The sequence below is a fragment of the Rana temporaria genome, chromosome 4, assembly GCF_905171775.1.
Source record: "Rana temporaria chromosome 4, aRanTem1.1, whole genome shotgun sequence".
In the NCBI taxonomy this organism is placed as follows: domain Eukaryota; kingdom Metazoa; phylum Chordata; class Amphibia; order Anura; family Ranidae; genus Rana; species Rana temporaria.
In genome coordinates, this window is record NC_053492.1 from 37074431 (window position 1) to 37097441 (window position 23011).

The window sequence follows — 23011 nt, forward strand, 5'->3', positions numbered from 1 at the left end:
CCATCCGGGGGATCTTCTTGCATCCTTGGACATCAAGGACGCATACTTGCATGTCCCCATATATGTCGGGCATCAAAGATTCCTGTGTTTTGCAGTCGGGGACGACCACTACCAATTTGTGGCTCTCCCATTTGGCCTGGCATCGGCGCCAACGGTTTTCACAAGGTGCTCCCCCCAATTCTGGCCTTGCTGAGACAGTGAGAAATCGCAATCGTGGGCTGGACGACCTCCTTCTGAGAGCTGCTTCAGACTCAGAATTAGAGGGGGATGTGGCGATTGCCAGTGAGACCCTTCAAGAATTTGGTTGGGTACTGAACCTCCAGAAGTCGGTGTTGGTGCCGACTTGGCGCCTAGAATACCTGGGCTTGATTCTGGACACCTCAGAGGCGAGAGTTTTTCTCCCTTTGGAAAAATTGCAAACTCTTCAGATGGCGGTGAAGCTGTTGGAATTCTGCAGGTGGTCGTCGCTGCGCTTTTGCATGCAAGTCCTGGGTCTCATGATAGCCTCCTTCAAAGCAGTAACGTATGCTCAATTCCACACTCAATTCTTGCAGAAGGAGATCCTGTCAAAGTGGGACAAGTCTCTGTGGTCCCTGCATTGTCAAATCCGGGTGAGCCGCTTTACCGCTTATGCCGTCACCGCCCCAGTATGAAAGTCCCCTAAGAGCTGGGGGGGGGGGGGGGGAGAAACAGCAGCACACTGAGCTTCCCAGTGACAGGCGTTGCAGGGGCGTATCAGAACAAGTATGATCATTGAGGCCGCCTTCACATATAGTATGTGCGGCTGCGGTTCCTAGCATGGGATCTGGTGTGTTCCTGTTCAGGTGCGAATCAGATCTGAATTTTTGCCTGAATTTGCACCTGAACCGGACCAAACGTAGGACCCTTTTGAAATGTGGACTGTGGCTGCCCCGGACCCATGAGAATTGGCTCCATTGAGAGCCGGTCACACTTGCATGTCATGCAAATTGGATGCTGAAAAACCAATGCGCATCCTATTTGTACAAATGTGAACCCAGCCTTAAGGAGAGTACAGAGTTCCCAGCACAGCTAGAGAACTGATCACAGTGTGCTCCCCTGCTTAGCATGGTCAGTTTTTAATAGGAAAGCAAGGGGGCTAGCAGAAACACCAGGGATTTTACACAAAGGAAGCAATACAAAGAAAACAGGATACCTTCTCATACAAGTACATGGTACAGCAGGCACATACAGAAAAACCTTGGTTTGAGAGTGTTTTGCAAGACAAGCAAAAAATAGGCACCTACGTGTAGCAATATGATTACATTTAATGAAGGTACAGTGGAACCTTGGATTACGAGCATTCTCCTGGAACGGATTATGCTCGTAATCCGAAGTACTTGCATATCAAAGCGCGTTTCCCCATTGAAGTCAATGGAAACTAAAATAATTAGCAAACCTTGGAAAGGCTCAGGAACAAAGTATTTTTGTGTCTTTCCGAGCATTTCCGAACGGCGCCGATGTGGAACAATATTGTAGCTTTGCATCTTTCAATATTCTAACTGGTAATAGATCGCTTGTTTGCAATCTTTTGTATTTAAATTGATTGTAAATGGTATGGCCACCATAAAATGGAACCAAAGTCTGCAAAAACCTTCGCTCCAGCAATGCAACATCCATGTTTCACCTTTCCACGGGGCACCAATATTTTTACCCTGGCTTCCTCTGGGTTCAGGCTTTTTGATCGTCTTGATTGGCTGGCGGGGGAAGACATAATTCCTGTGCATGCGCTTGAGAATCCACAGTTTAGTTTGCATTCTAAAAAGTGCAAAAGGACAGATAACTATGTTTTTTGCAGAAGAAACACATTGAGGATATCAGTAAAGTACCCGCGTCTAACTCTGCCAATCTTTTGTTGGTATCATTAACAACACGGGTGACTAATTTAAGTAAGAGATGATACCGCTCTAAAAACTGCTGATCCCTTGGCTTTGCTTCCATCCCACTAAACCAAAAGGGTGCTGGCTATGCACAGGTGCATTGGATATTAGATCCTGGACTGCCGCACTCCTTAAAACTATGGGCTAGATTCATAAAGCTTTTACGCTGGCGTATCTATTGATACGCCGCGTAAGTTAAAAGTTGCGCCGTCGTATCTATGCAGGGTATTCTGGAACCTAGATACGTCTGAAATCTGGCTTCAGCCGACCAACGTAAGTTGCCGTACGCCGTCGTATCTAGGGTGCATATTTACACTGGCCGCTAGGGGTGCTTCCGTAGATTTACGCATATAATATGTAAATGAGCTAGATACGCCGATTCACAAACGTACTCGTGCCCGCTATGCCGTTTACGCAAGGCTTACGTCCGGCATAAAGTTACCTCTGCTATATGAGGCGCAGCCAATGTTAAGGTATGGACGTCGGAACAGCCGTCATATTTTACGTTGTTTACGTAAGTCGTACTTGAATGGGGCTGTGCGTAGGTTACGTTCAGGTCGTTCGCATTGAGCCGTCGTATCTTAGGGAGTATATGCGACGTGATTCTGAGCATGCGCCGGTCGATCGGCCCTTCATTTATATGGGGTCACGGCTAATATAAATGAGGCACGCCCACTGCCTACTTTGAATTAGGCAGGCTTACACCGGCCCATTTACACTACGCTGGCGCAACGTACGGCGCGAGATCTTTGAGAATACTGTTCTGGGCTCCCTGTTTTACTTTGGCGTAGCGCATATGAGATGCGCTACGCAGGCCAAAAGATGCACCGAGCTACCTGAATCTAGCTCTATGTCTTTATTGTACAAATAAAATCCAAAAAACAACCAAAGCGATGCAGTCAAAATGAAGTGAACAACAGGAAAAAGGTGGCTGACATGTTTCACATCATGTGATGCTTACTCGTAGCTCGTAGCTCACAAGTTGATTTAATATAAATGATAGAAAATATTGCAATCTTTTTATTATCCTTGATTGCAATCTTTTTTATCATTTATATTCATTTATTTGAATATTTTTATATTCTTCAATAAATACCCATATCATATTAGAATTTACAGTATGTGGAGGCTTTCTCTCCTTTTTTTTTTTTTACACTGCGCGGTGAAGTCTGATCATTGGACCATTCGGCACTCAAGATTGCTCTTTGTTTTTGGAGCTACCATTCACTTGGCTGTTAACACCAATAGAAGGAGGAGATTATTGGAAGACTCACACGTCGAGTTCCATTACCGGTGGATACAAGCTCAGTTGACCCACAACTGTAAGGTTAGTCAGGTCCATAACCGCTGGTAAGAGTATTTATTCCCTTCATTTTGTTCAAGTGTTGGAGACAATCCTGAGTGACCATTTATGACAGCACATCGCTTTCTGTTTGTCAAGATACATGTGACCACATTCCATTCAGTGTATACCTTCCAGGATTGTATGGACTATATGTCCTTATTTTTTATATGGACAATATAGGTGTCTATCTTAAAAGTATTTTTATTGATAATGTTTTACTTATCATCACCTGCTGAGTTGGATTATTGCATCACTGGTTCAGTACCGCATTTGGCCAGAGGTGCGGGGGTGCCAGTGACACTCGGAATGGTTCGGAGCCGTTCGGAAATACTAGGAATCACTCGGAAATACTCTGTTCCTGGGTGTTTCTGAGCCTTTCCGAGGTCAGCCGAAGCGTCCCGGAGCACTTCCGAGGCTCTCCGGCACCCCCAACCTCTGGCCACATGCAGTATTGCATGCCATTGAAGTCAATGCGGAACTAATTGTTTTTCTGAAACATGTAAAAATGCCCAAAAAAATGCATAGGTGTGAACCAGGCCTTAATCCGATTGAAGTATTTTTATTATAATTATTAAAGATACAACATTAATATACATCTGTAAACAAAACCTATGAAGGGAACTAGGACAAGTATTGAAAAATAATAATGCATATTTCATACACACTGCTCTTCAGTAGACATTGCAGGTCCTGTAAAAAAAAAAAATTACGATCTTCCCATACCGGGAGTCGAACCCGGGCCGCCTGGGTGAAAACCAGGAATCCTAACCGCTAGACCATATGGGAGTCACATGTGATTTGATCACTCAAATCTCTATAAGAGAGTACTAAAAGTGCCTGTATCATGCTATAGTAACAATTTATGTATTGAAATCCTACCTTTTTCATTTGCAATTGAAAGGAAGATTTTGATCTCGCTCTGGCAAACAGTCAACATACAGACACTAAGCAGGAAATGGTACTGCAAGCTTTATTCGTCTGACTCCTCCTCCTCCAGCCCTAACAACAGCATGTGGTGAACATAAAACCTAACTAGACAATCAGATCTTTCTCAATCCAATGTAAAAACAACTACAGGTAAAGAATCAAAATGTCTAAAAGTAATAGACTGTAAGAGATAAAGGAAGGATTGTTCATTGGCAATAGAAAAAAAAAAAAAAAAAACATTCCTTCGAGCCGGAATTGAACCAGCGACCTAAGGATTACTGATAACACTCTACAGTCCTCCGCTCTACCAACTGAGCTATCGAAGGATTAATAATAGCGTTAAACTGGTATTTACAAGAGCTCACTAGAGTAATTAGTATGTACAATACAGAACAATAAACAATTTAGTACCATTTATTGGTTCATAGGATGAAGATTAAAAGTTAATCTCATTTTAAAGAGAACCGATATGAAAGGGACAAGTAAAAGCACATTCATACCAGGTATATTAAAATGCATTGATCAATAAAGGCTCAACACACGGGTACATCGCTACCCCCGATGAGTATGTTTGTTATGTACGCTGCCTCTCAGCCCCCTCTGGCACACCTGGCAATATTGTAAGTGCAATGACCAGATGAGAAACATATGTGTTATAATAAAACTCAGAAATTGTCTTTACGGCAATATTTCTGAGGAAAACAGTAACAATATATATTCAAGTAATGCAATTGGAGAGCAATAACTGAGATTAAAGTGGAGGTCCGGCGGTAAAATTTAAAGTTAGCAGCTACAAACACTATAGCTGCTGACTTTAATAAGCACATTTACCTGTCCAGGTTGCCCGGGATGTCGGCCACCCGAGGCCGATCCGTCCCTCAGACCGGGTCCTGGGGCCGCCATCCTCACTAAGGGAAACAGGCAATGAAGCCTTGCGGCTTTACTGCCCGTTTCCTACTGCACATGCACGAATCACGTGATGCTTTGTGAATGGGCGGCTGTCTCCTGAGACACGCACAATGTCACAGAAGACAACACTCCCCATTTCCCAGGAGGCAGCGCGAGGAGGAGAAGAGAGAAGACCACAGCGGAAAAGGATCTGCCTAGCAATAGCCATTTCTGGTAAGTATATAAAAAAAAATATTCTAAATTTTTGTAGCCTTTTTGGCTATTTTTTTTTTTTTAGGGTGGACCTTCACTTTAAGAACAATATAGCCCAATACTATATTCAGGCGGCTTTCAGTGGATTAAAAACCTTAGAATAACCCCCAAGAGCAGAGGCACACACTTCAATAACAATAACTCACAATATTTCAGACAGTATCCGATTGGTTACCCTAAGACCCCTTTCACATTGAGACGCTTTACATGCATCTTTGAGACACTGTAGGAGTGGTGTATACACCGCTCCTAAAGCGCCCCTGCCCATTGAAATCAATGGGCAGTGCAGCCAAAGTGCCACGCTTTAAACCCTTTTTTGGCCGTTAGCGGGGGTTAAAAGCACCCGACGCTGCTCAGTGTAAAAGTGCCCTTACTCATTAGTCTATGAGAGGAGAGCAGAAGACTGACCCTCTTTATGTCAGGCTTCTCTCTTCTGTCCCCTGACACCACAGGCCCAACTTCAAACGCTGTACTCAAATCACTATTTAATGGCTTAACTTCCCAGATAAACTGTCACGCACACCCACTGCATATACAAGGCCCTGAGTATGTGTGTGCAGGCCCATATGGCACAAGTAACTTCAGTTCTTTTGAAGAAATATAAGGCTTTGTATTTTCAGCTAGCCACTCTCATATTGCACTTAAACTCCTGAAAAGCAGGGCCAAACAACACAACTGGCCCAGATTACCAAGTAAAGAATGCAGGATCTTCCTCAGCAAGGTTAAAGGACAATGGTGTCTGTATACAGTGTGTCTGTGAATGGGTGGTCTTATCCTTTAGCCCTGTGGCACTACGAGTGTCAGCAAGATGACTAACAGCAATGTTGTCTGTATACAGTGTCCATTTAACTCTGTCCATTCCCATCTCCTGCATCCCATGTCCTCTTCCTTCTCCAGTCCCATCTGGAGAAGGAAGAGGGAAACAATTTTCTTATATTTTGCGCAGCAATATTCGCCCTGAATTATACTCTGTCCAATTAACTAACAACTAGCTTTCTGACACTAAGGCCCTGTACACACAATCAGTCCAAACTGATGAAAACGGACTGAAGTTCAGTTACATCAGTCCAAACCTACCGTGTGTATGGCCCATCAGACTTTTGTCCTTCAGACCAAAGTTTTAAAACTTGCTTTAAAATCAGACTGATGGTTAGTACGCAAAAGCATTGGTTCAAAGCCCGCGCATGCTCAGAATCAAGTCGACGCATGCTTGGAAGCATTGAACTTAGTTTTTTTTAGCACGTCGTTGTGTTTTACGTCACCGCGTTGGACTTGATCGGATTTTGAACTGATGGTGTGTAGGCACATCAGACCATCAGACTTCAGTCCATTTTCATCAGTTTAGACTGATCGTGTGTACAAGGCCTGACACTCAACAATACACAGGTACTCACAGCACATGGGTACTCACAATACTCACTGCACTTAGGTACTCACAATACACAGGTACTCATAGTCAGGGCCTCCACCTGGGGGTACAACCCATACACCTGTATGGGGCCTTAGCGGGGATCGCTTCTCTGGGCACCTTCCCTGCATATCTTCTGAGGACCGGCACTGCAATAAAGCACTTCGTGACAGGTGCTGGCTGCTTATAACAACTGATGGAGCCTAGGGTCCTCCTCCATTCTGACCAGAGGTGGACTGAGTGCCCAGGGTAAGTGGAGGGGGGTATACTTGCCACTGTGGGGACAGCAGCAGTGTCATTGCTTTTAAATACATACACTGCACCGGCGTTGTATGTATTTAGAGTCTCCAAAGCTTCTTTCTCCTCCTCTCCCATCTCCTGCACTGTGAAATCTTTGAATCAACCTCCCCATCACCAGTGTGGTGAAAGGGGTACAGAGCACGCTGTAGCTAGTGCTGGCCAGGACCGCTGGTCACACTACAGCAGTGGTTCTTAACCTTGTTGGAGGTACTGAACCCCACCAGTTTCATATGTGCATTCACCGAACCCTTCTCAATTGGAAAAATAAAATATGATTTTGCGTGTGATGGGCACAGTGGCTGCGTTTGATGGGCACAGTGGCTGCATGTGATGGGCACAGTGGCTGCGTGTGATGGGCACAGTGGCGACAATTGATGGAACAGAGGCTGCATGTGATGGCATAGTGAGGCTGCAATTTATATATATATATTTTTTGCTAGTCAGAGAAGGCTCATTTAAAATAACACAAAATTTATTTTCTTATCTGCCATTTTATATTAATAAAGTGCTGGTCACCTCACCTCAGTCAGCCTCCTCCCCTCCCCCCAATCCAGCCATTTAATGATATGCTCTTAACAGGTTCCACTTACTTTTAAACAAGTTCAGTAGTCTGTTTTAACACACTGTCTGCTAGGTTAAAATTCCACTAGTCAGGCAGGCTCCTCGAGACTAGTCCTTGCCTCTCTAGCTCGTCACAGGCAGCGCCGACACGCAGCTCTCTGCGCAGCGCTCCGAGTCCCCCCCTTCTGGCCGTGAGTGGAGTGACGTCACCCGCTGGAAGGGACCAAGAGACTCCTTCATAGGGAGAGTAAACAGGCTGCAGCAGACAGGAAAGTGAGCCGGGAGGTGACGTCCCGGATGCCGGAGTGCACTCGGTACACAATTTGTACAGTGCCGCTGCCGTGGCAGAGCTTCACCTGTGGCTGCGCCCCCCCTCCTATACGAAATGGTATCGCCCAGGGCACCCGTCCGCCCCTGCCTTGTACCGGCGGCCCTGTGTGACCTCCGCTGAACCCCTGAGACTCACTCACCGAACCCCTGGGGTTTGATCGAACCCAGGTTAAGAACCACTGCACTACAGGGAGGAGGTGAGCTGAGTTTTTATTGAGCAAAGTCTCCTTGGATGAAATGCTGACAACGTTTCTGTTACAATTTGTCTTGTAGGTATTTCAGTGATAAGGAAAATGAAGAGACAGTGAGTGTGACAGATATCTCCCAAGCTGGCACACAGCCCTATCTATATAAACATCCCCCAACCACTCTGACCAGATAATGTGAAGGTAATTTATGACCATTCATGTAACCCTGTGTTTATGTGCTGAGTTTACACTTCTGATTGTACAGACTCGGAGCTTGGACACAGGGGTTAAATGAATGGTCATTATCTGGACATACAGTGCTAGGGGCTGGATTACATAGATATATATTTAAATCCTATAACAGGAGGATGTTTTCTTTGAGTACCAATTTTGTATTATGTATTGTTGTATATATTAGAAGATGAGCACAATATTCTTTTTTATTATAAACATCACTATCTGACCACATCTCAGCCCCCTACTCCCCCCAGCTTGCATCACCCCAAACTAGTTCATACAGCTAGCTGACGAACATCACCCTTATCTGCCCTACATCACTGCCCCCCCCCCCCCCCCGCAGACTGCCATTAAAATAAATCCTTCCCCATTCTGCACTGTCGTATATACCCTCCACACTCATCTCCTCTACATACTGGAGGGATTACACTGGACTGTATTTGGGCTGTACTGAGGGCACAGAAGGGATAGAAGGACTACAGAGGGAGGACGCTGTTAGAGAGGAAGGACATAGAGGGGAAAGGAGACTGGAGAAGGATTATATGGGATGGTGGAGGAGGAGTACATGGGATGGAGGTGGAGAAGATGGGGCTGCAGAAGGAGGAGGATGTGGGATGGAGGAGATGGGACTGAAAGTGTAGGAGGAGATGAGAATGGAGAAGGAAGAGGACATGGGATGGAGGAGATGGGAATAGAGAAGGAAGAAGACATGGGATGGAGGAGATGGGAATAGAGAAGGAAGAAGACTCTGGATGGAGGAGATGGGAATGGAGAAGGAAGAAGACTCTGGATGGAGGAGATGGGAATGGAGAAGGAAGAAGACATGGGATGGAGGAGATGGGAATGGAGAAGGAAGAGGACATGGGATGCAGGAGATGGGAATAGAGAAGGAAGAAGACATGGGATGGAGGAGATGGGAATAGAGAAGGAAGAAGACTCTGGATGGAGGAGATGGGAATAGAGAAGGAAGAAGACATGGGATGGAGGAGATGGGAATGGAGAAGGAAGAGGACATGGGATGCAGGAGATGGGAATAGAGAAAGAAGACATGGGATGGAGGAGATGGGACTGGAGATGCAGGAGGAGATGGGTCTGGAGAAGCAAGAGGACATGGGATGGAGGAGATGGAAATGGAGAAGGAAGAGGACATGGGATGCAGGAGATGGGAATGGAGAAAAAAGACATGGGATGATGACGATGCGACAGAGGATGTGGGATGGAGGAGATGGGACTGGAGATGCAGGAGGAGATGGGACTGGAGAAGGAAGAGGACATGGGATGGATGAGATGGGAATGGAAAAGTAAGAGGACATGGGATGGAGGAGATGGGAATGGAAAAGTAAGAGGACATGGGATGGAGGAGATGGGAATGGAAAAGTAAGAGGACATGGGATGGAGGAGATGAGAATGGAGAAGGAAGAGGACATGGGATGCAGAAGATGGGAATGGAGAAGGAAAAGGACATGGGATGGAGGAGATGGGAATGGAGAAAAAGAAAACATGGGATGGTGAAGATGGGACGGAGGATGTGGGATGGAGGAGAGGGGACTGGAGAAGGAAGAGGACGTGGGATGGAGGAGGAGGCCATGGGATGGGGGAGATGGGACTATAAGAGTAGCACATGGGTTGGAGAAGGAGGAGGATATGGGAGTGGAGAAGGAAGAGAACATGGGATGGAGCATATATTAGGTTGTAAGAGTATTAAATAAAAGGCTGCCCTGATCTCATAATGTGCTAGTATGCAATGCACACTAGCACATTATGATATTATCTTGCAGGGAGATTTATTTTATTGGGAAACTTTAGTAATGCTTTACGAGGGTCATTTTAATTCATAAGTGTGTGTGTGTGTATATATGCTATATATATATATATATATATATATATAGCATTTTTTTTGCACTGAAAGTTTGCCTGTATAATGAGAAGTTTCTATTTATTTGCTTTCATATTGTCACAGAGTCACAAACACTTGTTGTCTGTATATGAGTGTAGGCTGTTGATTTGAGGGTAGCGCAGCACCTGATTTTAGTTTTTTGGTTGATAAATGTTAACTCTTCTGATAAAAGGGGATATACGATTGTGGTGTAAACAGCTGCCAGGATTAGCAAAATGACACTATTTGATCAAGCGCAGGATCTCTATAGTGTAATCTCTACTGTGGTGTTTTGACCTTCAGATATGTAAATCAGAGGATTAACATTTACAGAGCATTCTTGACATCAAGGATGGGATTATTGACAATGGAAGCAGAATCGCAGCCTAGGGCAGCAAGATTGCAAACAAAAAGGAGGAGTAGGACTTTACATGAGGCTCATGATGGCAAAAATGAATACAGTGGTGATATATAAAATATTTAATAATGTCACATATCAAACAAGTTTAACATACATTGGATTGCATATACAAAGAAGAGCACCTCATGAAGGTGCCAGTTTCCAAGCTGGCAAAAACTAGTACTAACATGTTGATGCACATTAATAATTGGTAAAGTTCAGGGGATGCACCACAATTCATAGTTGAGTATAATAACAAGGATAGCATCTGCACAATCCATAGTCTTTCTATTCCCTATCATGGTAAACATAGGATAAACACATATTAATGGATATATGTGTAACTTAGGGTACACGGTGTCTAATTGCTCGACGCGTTTCGCGGCTTTCAACTTCCTTTGTCAATTGACAGGGATGGAGGCACTCACCTCTACCCAGGCATGGCCTCATTTAAAGTCCCAAATTTCCCTCCCCCTTATTATATTAAGGATGGGATTATGTAATTTAAACAGGGCGGTTCTACAATTTTCACACTGCCCATCCTGTTTCTAGATAATAATATCTACCTTTTCATTTTAATTAATGGCACCTTTTGAAAATAAATTCTAAATGCACATTTTTTTGCAGGTAGAAAAATGTGCATTTATTTCTTTTCTAGGAAGCCTGCAGAGCATTGCACCCACTATGCTGCTATGCTGGGCTTCTGCAGACTCAGAATAGATACGAGCAGACAGTTACCTGAGAAAAGGAAGATCAATGAACTAGGAGAGCACTCACCAGCACCCTTGCATTTTATGGAGAACTACAAGCCATCAGCTGCAATTACTGCTGTCTATTCATTTACAGGAAACTGTAAATGAATGACACGGCCATGTGGGGGGGAGCAATGCCAAAAAGAACATGGGGGGAGGCAGTCAGAAGAAGTACTAGCCGACGTTTGGCAGCAGCAGCCCCCCCCCCCCCCCCGCTTATCTGGTTTATAGCAGAATAATATTATAATATTTTACACTTGTCAACTTACCCCCCCCTGCCCGCTTCTCTTGAAACTCAGCAACACCCCCTCCCCCGCTTCTTGCTTGGGGCCCCCAAATTTTTTCAAACGGCCCTGTCTACCAGCACTGATCGGATGCCTGTTCGACAGAAGCTGGCCAACATTTGGCCCATGTGTATACCAGCCTGGCCAGCTTCTGTCGAACCAGCATCTGATTAGTGCTGGTAGAGAGGTAAAGTTCAACTAGACTGCTGTGAGTGCTGGCAGGTACAGGGAGCTTGTGCTAGACACATCCAAGAGGTGCTGATGAAGAAGCTGGCCAGCTTCTGTCAGACAGGCTGGTATACACATGGGCCAAATGTTGGCCAGTTTCTGTTGAGCCAGCTGATATTCGGCCCGTGTGTACCAGGCTTTAGTATATAACCTAATGAATAGTGGTGAAAACCTCCTCAACTCAGAATTTTATCCCATGCATAAAATAAATATTATGTATACATACAAACTCAAACAAGTGAGTGAATATCAAAGCGGAGCTCCACCCAAAAATAGAGCTTCCGCTTTTTGGAACCCTTGCCCCCTCCGGTGTCACATTTGGCACCTTTCAGGGGGAGGGGGTGCAGATACCTGTCTAAGACAGGTATTTGCACCCACTTCCGGGAATACGGTACTGCGGCAGACACGCCTCCAACCGCAGCCCCCGATGTCTTCTGGGAAACACACTGTTCTCAGGAGAGAGTGGGGACCAGTGACGGCACGGCGTGCTACTTTTGCAGTAGGGAAATGGGCAGTGAAGCCACAACGCTTCTCTTCCTGATTCCCTAACCGAGGATGGTGGAGGGTGCAGCCGACGGACAAGCGATTGCTTGTCCTAGGCTGACGACATTGCAGGCGAGCTGGACAGGTAAGTGGCCATTTTTTATAAGTCAGCAGCTGCACTATTTGTAGCTGCTGGCTTTTAAAAAAGAAAAATTTGGCGGAACCTCTGCTTTAAGTGGATAGGTAAGTGGTGGTAGAACTCCCAGCTCACCTACTATCTTGTGCTGATTCACAAAAAGACAACACACATATATATATATATATATATATATATATATATATATATATATATATATATATATGTTTTGTGAATAGTAGTGGGAACCTCCAAAGATGTTCCTCCAATGAACCATTCCATTCCAATTAACCATTTGCCGATCTCCTAACTTTAAATGTTTGTTTATGTTTAACTTTAACATTAAATACCTGGGTTATGGCAGCAGCTAGGCACATATATCTGCAGTGTTTTCTTATTTCTCTCTAAAGCCCTAAGTCCCATGTGTTTTTGCCACACCATTCTTCTATTATCAGCATGATAACTTCTGACAAGTTCTCCAACAACCAAGATAAAACAAGCCTGAAATTTGTGCTGGGGTGGGTGTTATAAATAGATTAGCAGAGAGCTGGTCTATTTACAGCACATTCCTACCTTCCTCTGCCTATGTGGAGGAGAGGTGTGTGCCTTTCCTCCAATCAGCTATCACACAGTGTATTCCAAGACTACACTCCAAGTGCTGAACAGGAAGAGCAAATTTCTAACACAATGAGCACTTTCTAAACAGTATATAAAGCTGAAGACTACAGATACACAAGTAAAATTTAGATAGGAGGATTTGCTTCATCTCTGTGTATCAGCTGAGGCTGTTCACTTCACTGTGTATATGTGAGGGTTTACATCCACTTTAGGTATGACCATGTGAACGAAGCCTAAGTGTATTTTTTACTGAAAACTTGCACTTAATAAACTATTGTGTTAATATTGTGCTCTCTCTTTTCAGAAAGTATATAATGTTTTGTGGGCTTCAACAAATCTTTGGGCCTGTTAAACGTATTTAAAAAAAACTCACAAATAGCTTGGCTCAGCAGTGAAATGGTTATTATGTGGACACTCAATTCAGCATGTAAACAGTTGATTATCTAGCAACCTGATACGGTTTTGATGCTTTATTTACAGTAATTTCAATCGAAGCATCCATGTTTTTAAGTCAGTTGATATATTTGTAATTTTTTTATTAAAAGGAAAGAGCTTCCCATACCGGGAGTCGAACCCGGGCCGCCTGGGTGAAAACCAGGAATCCTAACCGCTAGACCATATGGGAGTCATAGTGTAAGTTGCTCTTGCACACCATGCAGATACTGAGTGAAGGCCAGCATGACAATCTGAAAGGGCTGTACGTTGTACTTCCACTCCAGGCACTGGTAGGACTGTAATTATCCTAAAAGAAGATCAGTACTGCATAATATACATAACAAAGTATAAAAGGAACACAGACAATAGCCCTAATACTAAAAATCAGAGAACAGAAGAATTAATAAATTTCAGCATACTGTCGAATATGTGAATTGAAGTAAAAAATTTCCTTCGAGCCGGAATTGAACCAGCGACCTAAGGATTACTGTTGTGTGTTGCCTCTACAGTCCTCCGCTCTACCAACTGAGCTATCGAAGGCTTAGTAATGAGAAGAGAGGAAGGACTATAAGACATGTAGGAAGAGGAACTCCACTTTTGTTGAGAAAAAACGTTCCCTTCTTGGAGAGAGAGAGATATATATATATATAGATATAGAGAGAGATATATATATATATATATATATAGATATAGAGAGATATATATATATATATATATATATAAACACACACACAGTAAAACCTTGGTTTGCGAGCATAATTCGTTCCTGCATTTTTTTTTTTACAGGGTATAAAAGAGAAGAGAAGAGAGGCACCTCTAAGTGTAGCAATAAGTTGCTAAATGTTGTATCTTCATTAAATGTAACCATACTGCTACACTTCGAGGCTTCTCTCTTCTTTTTTATACTTAAAGCGGTGGTTCCCCTAAAAATAAAATGTTAACATTGCCTTTCACAAATAAAATACGATTAGAATCGGCCGGTTTTATTAAAAAAAAAAGCTCCGTACATACCGTTTGTTAGATTCGTTCCCACCGCCACTTCCGGGTACGATGCTGGCGGTGGGCATTCCTAATTGCTTGACAGGCATCCGACCGACGCATACATCGCGTCACGAGATGCCGAAAGAAGCCGAACGTCGGTGCGCATGCGCCGTATAGAGCCGCACCGACGTTCGGCTTCTTTCGGCATCTCGTGACGCGATGTATGCGTCGGTCGGATGCCTGTCAATCAAATAGGAATGCCCACCGCCAGCATCGTACCCGGAAGTGGCGGTGGGAATGAATCTAACAAACGGTATGTACGGAGCTTTTTTTTTTAATAAAACCGGCCGATTCTAATCGTAATTTATTTGGGAAAGGCAATGTTAACATTTTATTTTTAGGGGAACCACCGCTTTAATTATGACATGACGCTACTCTTATATCAAGACATCGCTTGTATATCAAGGCAAAATTTATTAAAAAATTTTGCTTGTCTTGCAAAACTCTCTTAAACCAAGGTTTTACTGTATATATATATATATATATATATATATATATATCATATATATTAACAACTTTGATGCAGATTCCTATCTTTTGTTATTCTGTATAACTGTTTGTCTGTGTCCATGTGCAAAATGAATTTATATGGGAGTGATTTTTTAACTACTTCACCCCCGGAAGGATTTACCCCGTTCCTGACCAGGCACTCCGTTGCTTTAGCTGACAATTGCACGGTCATTGTACACAAACAAAATGTATGTCCTTTTTCCCCCACAAATAGAGCTTTCTTTTGGTGTATTGATCACCTCTGCAGTTTTTATTTTTTTCGCTATAAACAAAAAAAGACAATTTTTTTTTTTCTATAATAAATAAACCCAAAAATTTAAAAAAAAAAATGTTTTTTCCTCAGTTGCTGTAATAAATATCCCCCCCCAAAAAAATATTTCCTCATCAGTTTAGGCCAATATGTACTTTTCTAGATATTTTTGGTTAAAAAAAAAATCTGACCTGAAACGGACCAATTTGCACCGGAGCTACTCCAGAGATATGTGAACTGGCTCTATAGAGAGCCGGTCACAATCTCCTGCTATGTGAATTGGAATGCAAGGAAACCCACATCCAATTCACAATAGTGTGAACCCGGGCCTTATGTTGCGTACACACGATCATTTTTCAGCATGAAAGAAAACGTAGTTTTTAAAAACGTCATTTAAAATGATTGTGTGTGGGCTGCACATCGTTTTTCAGTTTCTAAAAAACGACAAAAAAAATTATTTGAACATGCTACATTTTTTAACTTCGTTTTCAAAAATGTTGTTTTTCGGGTAGTAAAAAATGATCGTGTGTCGGCTAAAACAACGTTTTAAACCCGTGCATGCTCAGAAGCAAGTTATGAGATGGGGGCGATCGTTCTGGTAAAACTACCGTTAATAATGGAGTAAGCACATTCATCATGCTGTAACAGACAAAAAAGCGCAAAACGTCTTTTACTAACAAGGAATCAGCTAAAGCAGCCCAAAGACAAATAGAACTTCCCCTTTAGAGTGCCGTTGTACGTGTTGTACGTCACCGCGCTTTGTTCATCTTTTTTTTTTTAAACGATTGTGTGTGGGCAACGTCGTTTTTAATGATGAAGTTGGAAAAACTTCGTTTTTTGGACATGCTGAAAAACAACGTTTTCTTTCATGCCGAAAAATTATCGTGTGTACGTGGCATTAGGGTTGTAATGGATTCCTTGCTTTAGATGTAAGGATGTGCAAATGCTCTCATCTATAGGAAGGCAAGGCTGTTTCTCAAGAGTGTTATATGAAAGAAAACCTCCCCTGCATCCCTTTGGATGTGCAAGTTCCTCCCTGCACGCCGCAAAATGGATAAACAGACAATTATCTAGCAATGTGATAACAGTCAAGAATTTCATTTAGTTTGAACAAAAATGTTGTTGTATTTTGCAATTGTTGAAAAAATGTCTCAGGCTTTCAGGAGGCAAATACTTCTCCCTGCTCGTATTTATTAACTCACCATGTAATTGGGAATGTTGCCACTAACCATTGGCATAATGTAACGATTTTTTTACTTTACAGAGGAATAGCTTGTGAGCATTTTCTTTTCATCACCATTTGCACTATGCTTATGAGTCCAATGTTATCAAATTTAATGTCTGGCATAAAATGGAAGATTGTAAGGACAATAAAAAAAATGCAATCTTCCCATACCGGGAGTCGAACCCGGGCCGCCTGGGTGAAAACCAGGAATCCTAACCGCTAGACCATATGGGAGACATACAGACTCATGCACTTAAAGAAAGTAAACCCTGATGGGTTTTACTTCTGTTTTTGCTCCTTGTAAGCTAGCTCTGCAAATTAAAAGTATAATGAGCTAGTATGCCCATTATGTGAAACTTACCTGCAAACAAAGCCCATGCTGTCCCCTGTGCTCTATTGGGTTGAGGTCAGGACTCTGTTAGGGTTACCACCTGTCCGGGTCTTGAATCATGTGCCCAGGTTTTGTATTGCCTGTTACCCGGGGCACATGATTCAGCCCAGACCAGGGACAGACCATTCAGGCAGGGGGGGACCATTTAGCACACCTGCCACTCTGGAGACAGCAGCAGCGGCATTGCTTGTAAATAAGTGCTGGGCACTGTGCCTGTGGTGTGTGTGTTGAAATATGAAGTTCCTTTCTGTCTCCCCCATCCCCTCCAGTCTCCTGCAGGGTCTCTCGACTCAACACACCCCCAATCACCAGTGTGGTGTGCTGAGAGAACTGGGAGGTGCAGCTCACCGTAGCTACTGTCGGGCTGGCTGCTGCTCACACACTAACAGCAGGGAGGAGGTGAGCTGATCATTTTCTGAGAGAAGTCTCCTTGGTTGGAAAGTTGCAAACTTTCAGGAGGATTTGTTCTTCAGATGATGCAGTGAAGGGTTAAGGTGACAGGAGAATTGTAGGAGATAGTGAGTGTGGGCTGTCTGCAGCCATTCACATTTGACAGATAACTCCTAAGCAGCACACATGTCTGTCTTTGTAAGCATCCCCCAATTGTTTAGACCAGATAATGTGAATATAATGTATGACCATTCACTTAACCCTGTGTTTATGTGGTGAGTTTACACCTCTGATTGTACAGACTCAGATCTTAGATAACACAGGGTTATATGAATGGTCATCAATTACCTTCACATCATCTGTACATACAGAGTGCTAGGAGCTGGCTTACATAGATCTGTACTTGCAGCTTATAATAGATTGTTTTCATCTAGTAATACTCTTGTATGTGTAGCACCACCCCTGTAGGAGCTGCTGATTATATTTTTGGTCTTTACTCTGCCTATCAACCCCAATATATTTGGCTCGAACCCTCCCTTGGCACAACTGGACCACAGTACGATTGTGGGACCCACCGGTAGTTGGGAACCACAATGCTATACACAGTAAAGAAATTGCAATTAAATATGGTTCCCTTGTACCGCCCACCTATCCAAAAGGGCAACAGATAAACGCCACACACAACTTTCTGAATAACCAAGAGGCAATTATTTACTTGGTAAGAAAAAGATAAATAAAACAGAGTTAAACAAATACAGTTGACTGCTTACAGGGCCCTGCAAGAGTCAATGATAAATATTAAGAACAGGTTTAAATATCACAAACCAAAGTACAGACCTGTGTAAGAATGTGGTGGAGGGGCCTCTCCAGTACAGTACTATCAGCACTGAAGTACCTCTCCACCAGCTCTCAGGAACAACAATACTATACAAAATGAGTATAAAGTAATTACTCTATGTATACAAGTCTAAAACTCTTTAGCTCCCCCTGGCGGGCAGTCCTTGGACATGTGTCCTACTATGGTAGCTTAGTTGATCAGACTAAGTCTTGCAATCGTTCCTTTCCGGTTAACTGAAGTCTTTGCTAGCATTAGTTGGTGCACGTAAACAGTTTGTAATCCAATCGGGATAAATTAACGGGAAACGAAAGTAAGTATGGTGTGTTGGCAATTCCTTTAATGCACAGTCACTGCCGGATGCAATGTATCCCTGCACGTGGCGTGTTAACCTCCAAGCAACAATGGTGAGTCTACTAGATCCACCTTCCTGCGATAGTTATTATATCATTGGGCAGGTGCCCTTCTCACCCTATGAAGCCTCACCTCTCCGGTATGCTTCGTCTGTGAAGTCCCAGTCCTCGATCTCTCCGCAACTGACAGTCACTGTCCTTCCGTGCAGCCGTCACAAAGTGTGGGTGGACAGGCAACACTGGTTGCCCTGGAACGTAGACCAAACACTGCGTCAAGGACCCCCTCCCTCAGGATAGGCAATCCGCAATGGCCCCGGCTTCTGAGGCCTAGGCGTCTTTGAAGCAGGCCTCAGCACAGGCCTCCTGCTGGCTAGAAGTTACCCTCCCAAGAGGAAGAATGCCCGCCTCCACTTCCTTTAAGTAGCTTCCCCCAGAAGGCAGTGCATGATGCAATGCACTTTGGGTAGCACAGTTGCACTGTGGGCATTGTAGTCTGTCAAACACCCAAGGCAATCAAGTCTTTATCTCCCTGCACTTCAAGTTCCATAATGCATTGTTGTAATATCATAAAACCAAACAAGTGGTGGTGGTAGAACGATTGGCCACCGGAGGGAGCCGAGTTCCTTCTCAATTATAAACTGTAGTCTTTCGGCCACATTGCCAAGTGGCACCTTGCTACATATGATTTATTAGTGGATGAGCACAAAAACTTTTTTTGATTACAGACATCACTATCTGACCACTTCACCCACAATGCCCCCCAGCTTGCATCACCCCCAGACCACTTCATACATCCAGCTGGCACACATCACTCTAAGCTACTTTATACCCCCCAGCTGAGGGACATCATTCCATAGTCGCTTTCTTTCTCAACATCGCTCCCTGGTCACCCCATAGAGTCTGCAAGACATCCCTCCCCATTCTGCCACTGTCATACCCTCTGCACTCCTCCTGTACATACTGCCCCCTCATACCATCCACACTCCTCTCCTGTACATACTTCCCCATCATACCCTCCACACTCCTCTCCTATACATACTGCCCCTTCCTCCCCTCCGCACTCCTCTCCTGTACATACTGCCCCTTCCTCCCCTCCGCACTCCTCTCCTGTACATACTGCCCCCATCATACCCTCCACACTCCTCTCCTATACATACTACCCCCTTCATACCCTCCACACTCCACTTCTGTACATACTGCCCCCTTGATACCCTCCACACTCCTCTCCTGTAAATACTGCCCCTATCATACCCTCAGGCACTCCTCTGCTGTACATACTGCCCCCATCATACCCTCAGCGCTCCTCTCCTGTACATACTGCCCCCTTCATACCCTCCGCACTCCTCTCCTGTACATATTACCCCATCATACCCTATGCACTCCTCTCCTGTACATACTGCCCCCCATCATACCCTCCACACTCCTCTCCTATACATACTGCCCCATCATATGCTCCACATTCCTCTCCTGTACATACTGCCCCATCTTACTCTCCACACTCCTCTCCTATACATACTGACCCCATCATACCCTCCACACTCCTCTCCTGTACATACTGCCCCATCATACCCACCTAGGGTTGCCACCTCATCCCTTTAAACCCAAACACATATTAATCACACAGGTTCTCTGGCTGATTAAGGTGGTAATTAAAGCAGAGGTCCACCTAAAATAAAAATATTAAAATCCAGCAGCTACAAATACTGCAGCTGCTGACTTTTAATACACTTACCTGTTCAGGGTGCCCGCGATGTCGGCAGCAGAAGATGAGCAATTGCTCGTCTCTCGGCTGCCCCGCCGCCATCCTCTGTGAGGGAATCGGGAAGTTGAAGCGTTGCTGCTTCACTGCCTGGTCGCGCTGCACGTCTTTCACTGGTTCCCGCTGTGTTCTGGGAACTGTGCGTTTCCCAGAACACAGCAGGGGGGGGGGTGAGATGGGGGGAAGTGGCTTAGATAGCCGCAGATTCTGCGGCTATCTATGCCCAGAAGTGGGTGCAAACACCTGTATTATACAGTTATGGGATGGTCCCTTCCCGTTCCAACATGACTGCGCACCAGTGCACAAAGCAAGGTCGAGACAGATCGAGAGAAAAAGAGAGAGAGAAAGAGAGATAAATACAAGGGAGGGCAGAACACTTCTCAAGTGAAAGCAACAAAATACATTAAAGCGGATGTGCCATGGGAAAAAAATATTAAAAGCCAGCAGCTACAAATACTGCAGCTGCTGACTTTTAATATTAGGACACTTACCTGTCCTGGAGTCCAGCGCCGATCGCAGCAGAGGACGAGCGACCGCTCGTCTCTCTGTTGCTCCCCCCGCCATCCACGCTGAGGGAACCAGGAAGTGAAGCGCTGCGGCTTCACTGCCCGGTTCCCTACGGCGCATGCGCGAGTCGCGCTGCGCCCGCCGATTGGCTCACACGCTGTGTGCTGGGAGCCGAGTGTTCCCAGCACACAACGGGCGACAGACGGGAAGTCAGAAAAACCCGTCTTTTGCCCGTAGCGTGTGGCCGGAAGTGGGTGCAAATACCTGTCTTTAGACAGGTATCTGCACCCCCCTGAAAGGTGTCAAATGTGACACCGGAGGGGGGGAGGGTTCCGATCAGCGGGACTCCACTTTAGGGTGGAGAACCACTATAAACTGTCTGAATTACTCGGGTTAAAAACAGAGGCTTTTGTTACATACATTTGCTAATCCACCCATTGAACACCCAGGAACTGTCCAAGCAGGTTTGTCCTGCACTTTTAGTCAGTAAGGCAGCAAACAAACACAGTTTCAATGCAGAAGGGCACAGTTCCTGACTATTAGAGTGTCCCCAACACAAACGGCACCTTTTTTGTGTCTTGCCTTTTCAGCAGCAGGCTCTCACAGAAGAGAGAACAAAAGCATGTCTTGAGCACCAGTCAGCTCAGACATGACTTGTAGACAGCCAATAAAGTGCACATATATGAACATGCCCTGCTGAGAAAAACATGAATGTAGTCGTGGCCGAGTGGTTAAGGCGATGGACTAGAAATCCATTGGGGTCTCCCCGCGCAGGTTCAAATCCTGCCGACTACGTCTTCTTTTTTTTTTTTTTTTTATTTACTCAGACTCTAAAAAATGCTGCTGAATGTGTTTACACAAATATAGCTTAGGTCCACGAAACCCTTAGCACAGGGTCAAACATAACATTATAAGGAGTTTGTTTTTTCTATAATCTTTATAGGTTTTTGGATAATTTGTACAAATAGGTTATCATACAGAATGTGTCAAATAACGCTTATATTGGAAGAATGGTAAATACAGTATGTGCGGTTCATCTGATAAATTTTTTTACTGTTAAAGTGGTTGTAAACCCTCTATAAAAAAAAACACTCTGCAAGACAAAGGCATAATGAGCTAGTATGCATAGCATACTAGCTCATTATGACTTACTTACCTGAGATTGAAGCCCCAGCAGCGGTCCTTGTTCTCCCCCTCTGGCGGCGACATCTCTTCCGGAGTGACTTCCAGGTATCACGGGCTCCGGTGCTGTGATTGGTCGGAGCCGCAATGACATCACTCCCGCACAGGCGCGCGGGAACTGCCGGTAACAGCACGTCTAACTGAAGCAACAGCACGGCGTGCCGATGACTTTGGCACATGCAGACACAGGGGGATATCTCCTAAACCTGCAGGTTTAGGAGATATCCAGGGTAGCTACAGGTAAGCCTTAATATAGGCTTACCTGTAGCATAAAGTGTGTTGTAAGGGTTTACAACCACTTTAACGTAATAGTAATTGTTAAAGTGGTTGTAAACCCTTTACAACCAACCTAAACCTACAGGTAAGCCTGCAAAAAATAGCGGCACCGATGTCTACGGCGCATGTGCCGTAGACATTGGGCGCAGGTGCACTGAGCGTGACGCTGCTAACGACATTATGGCGTTAGTGGCAGCTCCCGCACGCATGCTGCTCCGGCCAGTCACAGTGCCGGAGCAGCAATACCTGGAAGTCACTCCGGGTATCATGGTGGCATCGGGGGAGGTGAACGAGGGCCGCTGCGGGGGCTTCAATCTTAGGTAAGTAATTCATAATGCATACTAGCTCATTATGCCTTTGTCTTGCAGGTTGTCTTTTTTTTATATTTTTTGGACACACGCTAGATCTTATCTTCAAACAAGATCTGGATATTAACACACTGGGAAATCAGCCCCTACCATGGACAGATTAGATTACCATGCAATAAACTTCAAAATCACGACATACACTTCCGTAAAAAAAAAATCAAAAAACCCGTCAACACACTGGACAAGATCCCAAAAGAAGCTACACTCAGAACTCCTTAAAACTACATTATTGGACAAAATAAAAACAATAGAACATCAAACTGCAGCGGAAACACTCAACTCTATCAACAAAGCCCTACTACAGACAGCAGACATAGTAGCTCCAAAACGCAGAACGCTCATCCGAGAAAACAACTC

General features: G+C 44.4%; 6 non-coding genes across 6 annotated transcripts; 1 reads left to right on the forward strand and 5 right to left on the reverse strand.

Moving 5' to 3' along the window:
* Nucleotides 1–3957: 3957 nt before the first annotated feature.
* TRNAE-UUC lies at nt 3958–4029 on the reverse strand. Its single transcript has one exon. It is a non-coding gene; the product is annotated as a tRNA-Glu (tRNA).
* A 381-nt stretch (nt 4030–4410) lies between these two features.
* TRNAY-GUA lies at nt 4411–4496 on the reverse strand. The gene is given in 2 exon segments: nt 4411–4446; nt 4460–4496. It is a non-coding gene; the product is annotated as a tRNA-Tyr (tRNA).
* A 9189-nt stretch (nt 4497–13685) lies between these two features.
* On the reverse strand, nt 13686–13757 carry TRNAE-UUC. The gene has a single exon. It is a non-coding gene; the product is annotated as a tRNA-Glu (tRNA).
* A 259-nt stretch (nt 13758–14016) lies between these two features.
* TRNAY-GUA lies at nt 14017–14107 on the reverse strand. The gene is given in 2 exon segments: nt 14017–14052; nt 14071–14107. It is a non-coding gene; the product is annotated as a tRNA-Tyr (tRNA).
* A 2648-nt stretch (nt 14108–16755) lies between these two features.
* Nucleotides 16756–16827, reverse strand: TRNAE-UUC. Its single transcript has one exon. It is a non-coding gene; the product is annotated as a tRNA-Glu (tRNA).
* Nucleotides 16828–21541: 4714 nt separating this feature from the next.
* On the forward strand, nt 21542–21623 carry TRNAS-AGA. Its single transcript has one exon. It is a non-coding gene; the product is annotated as a tRNA-Ser (tRNA).
* Nucleotides 21624–23011: the final 1388 nt, after the last annotated feature.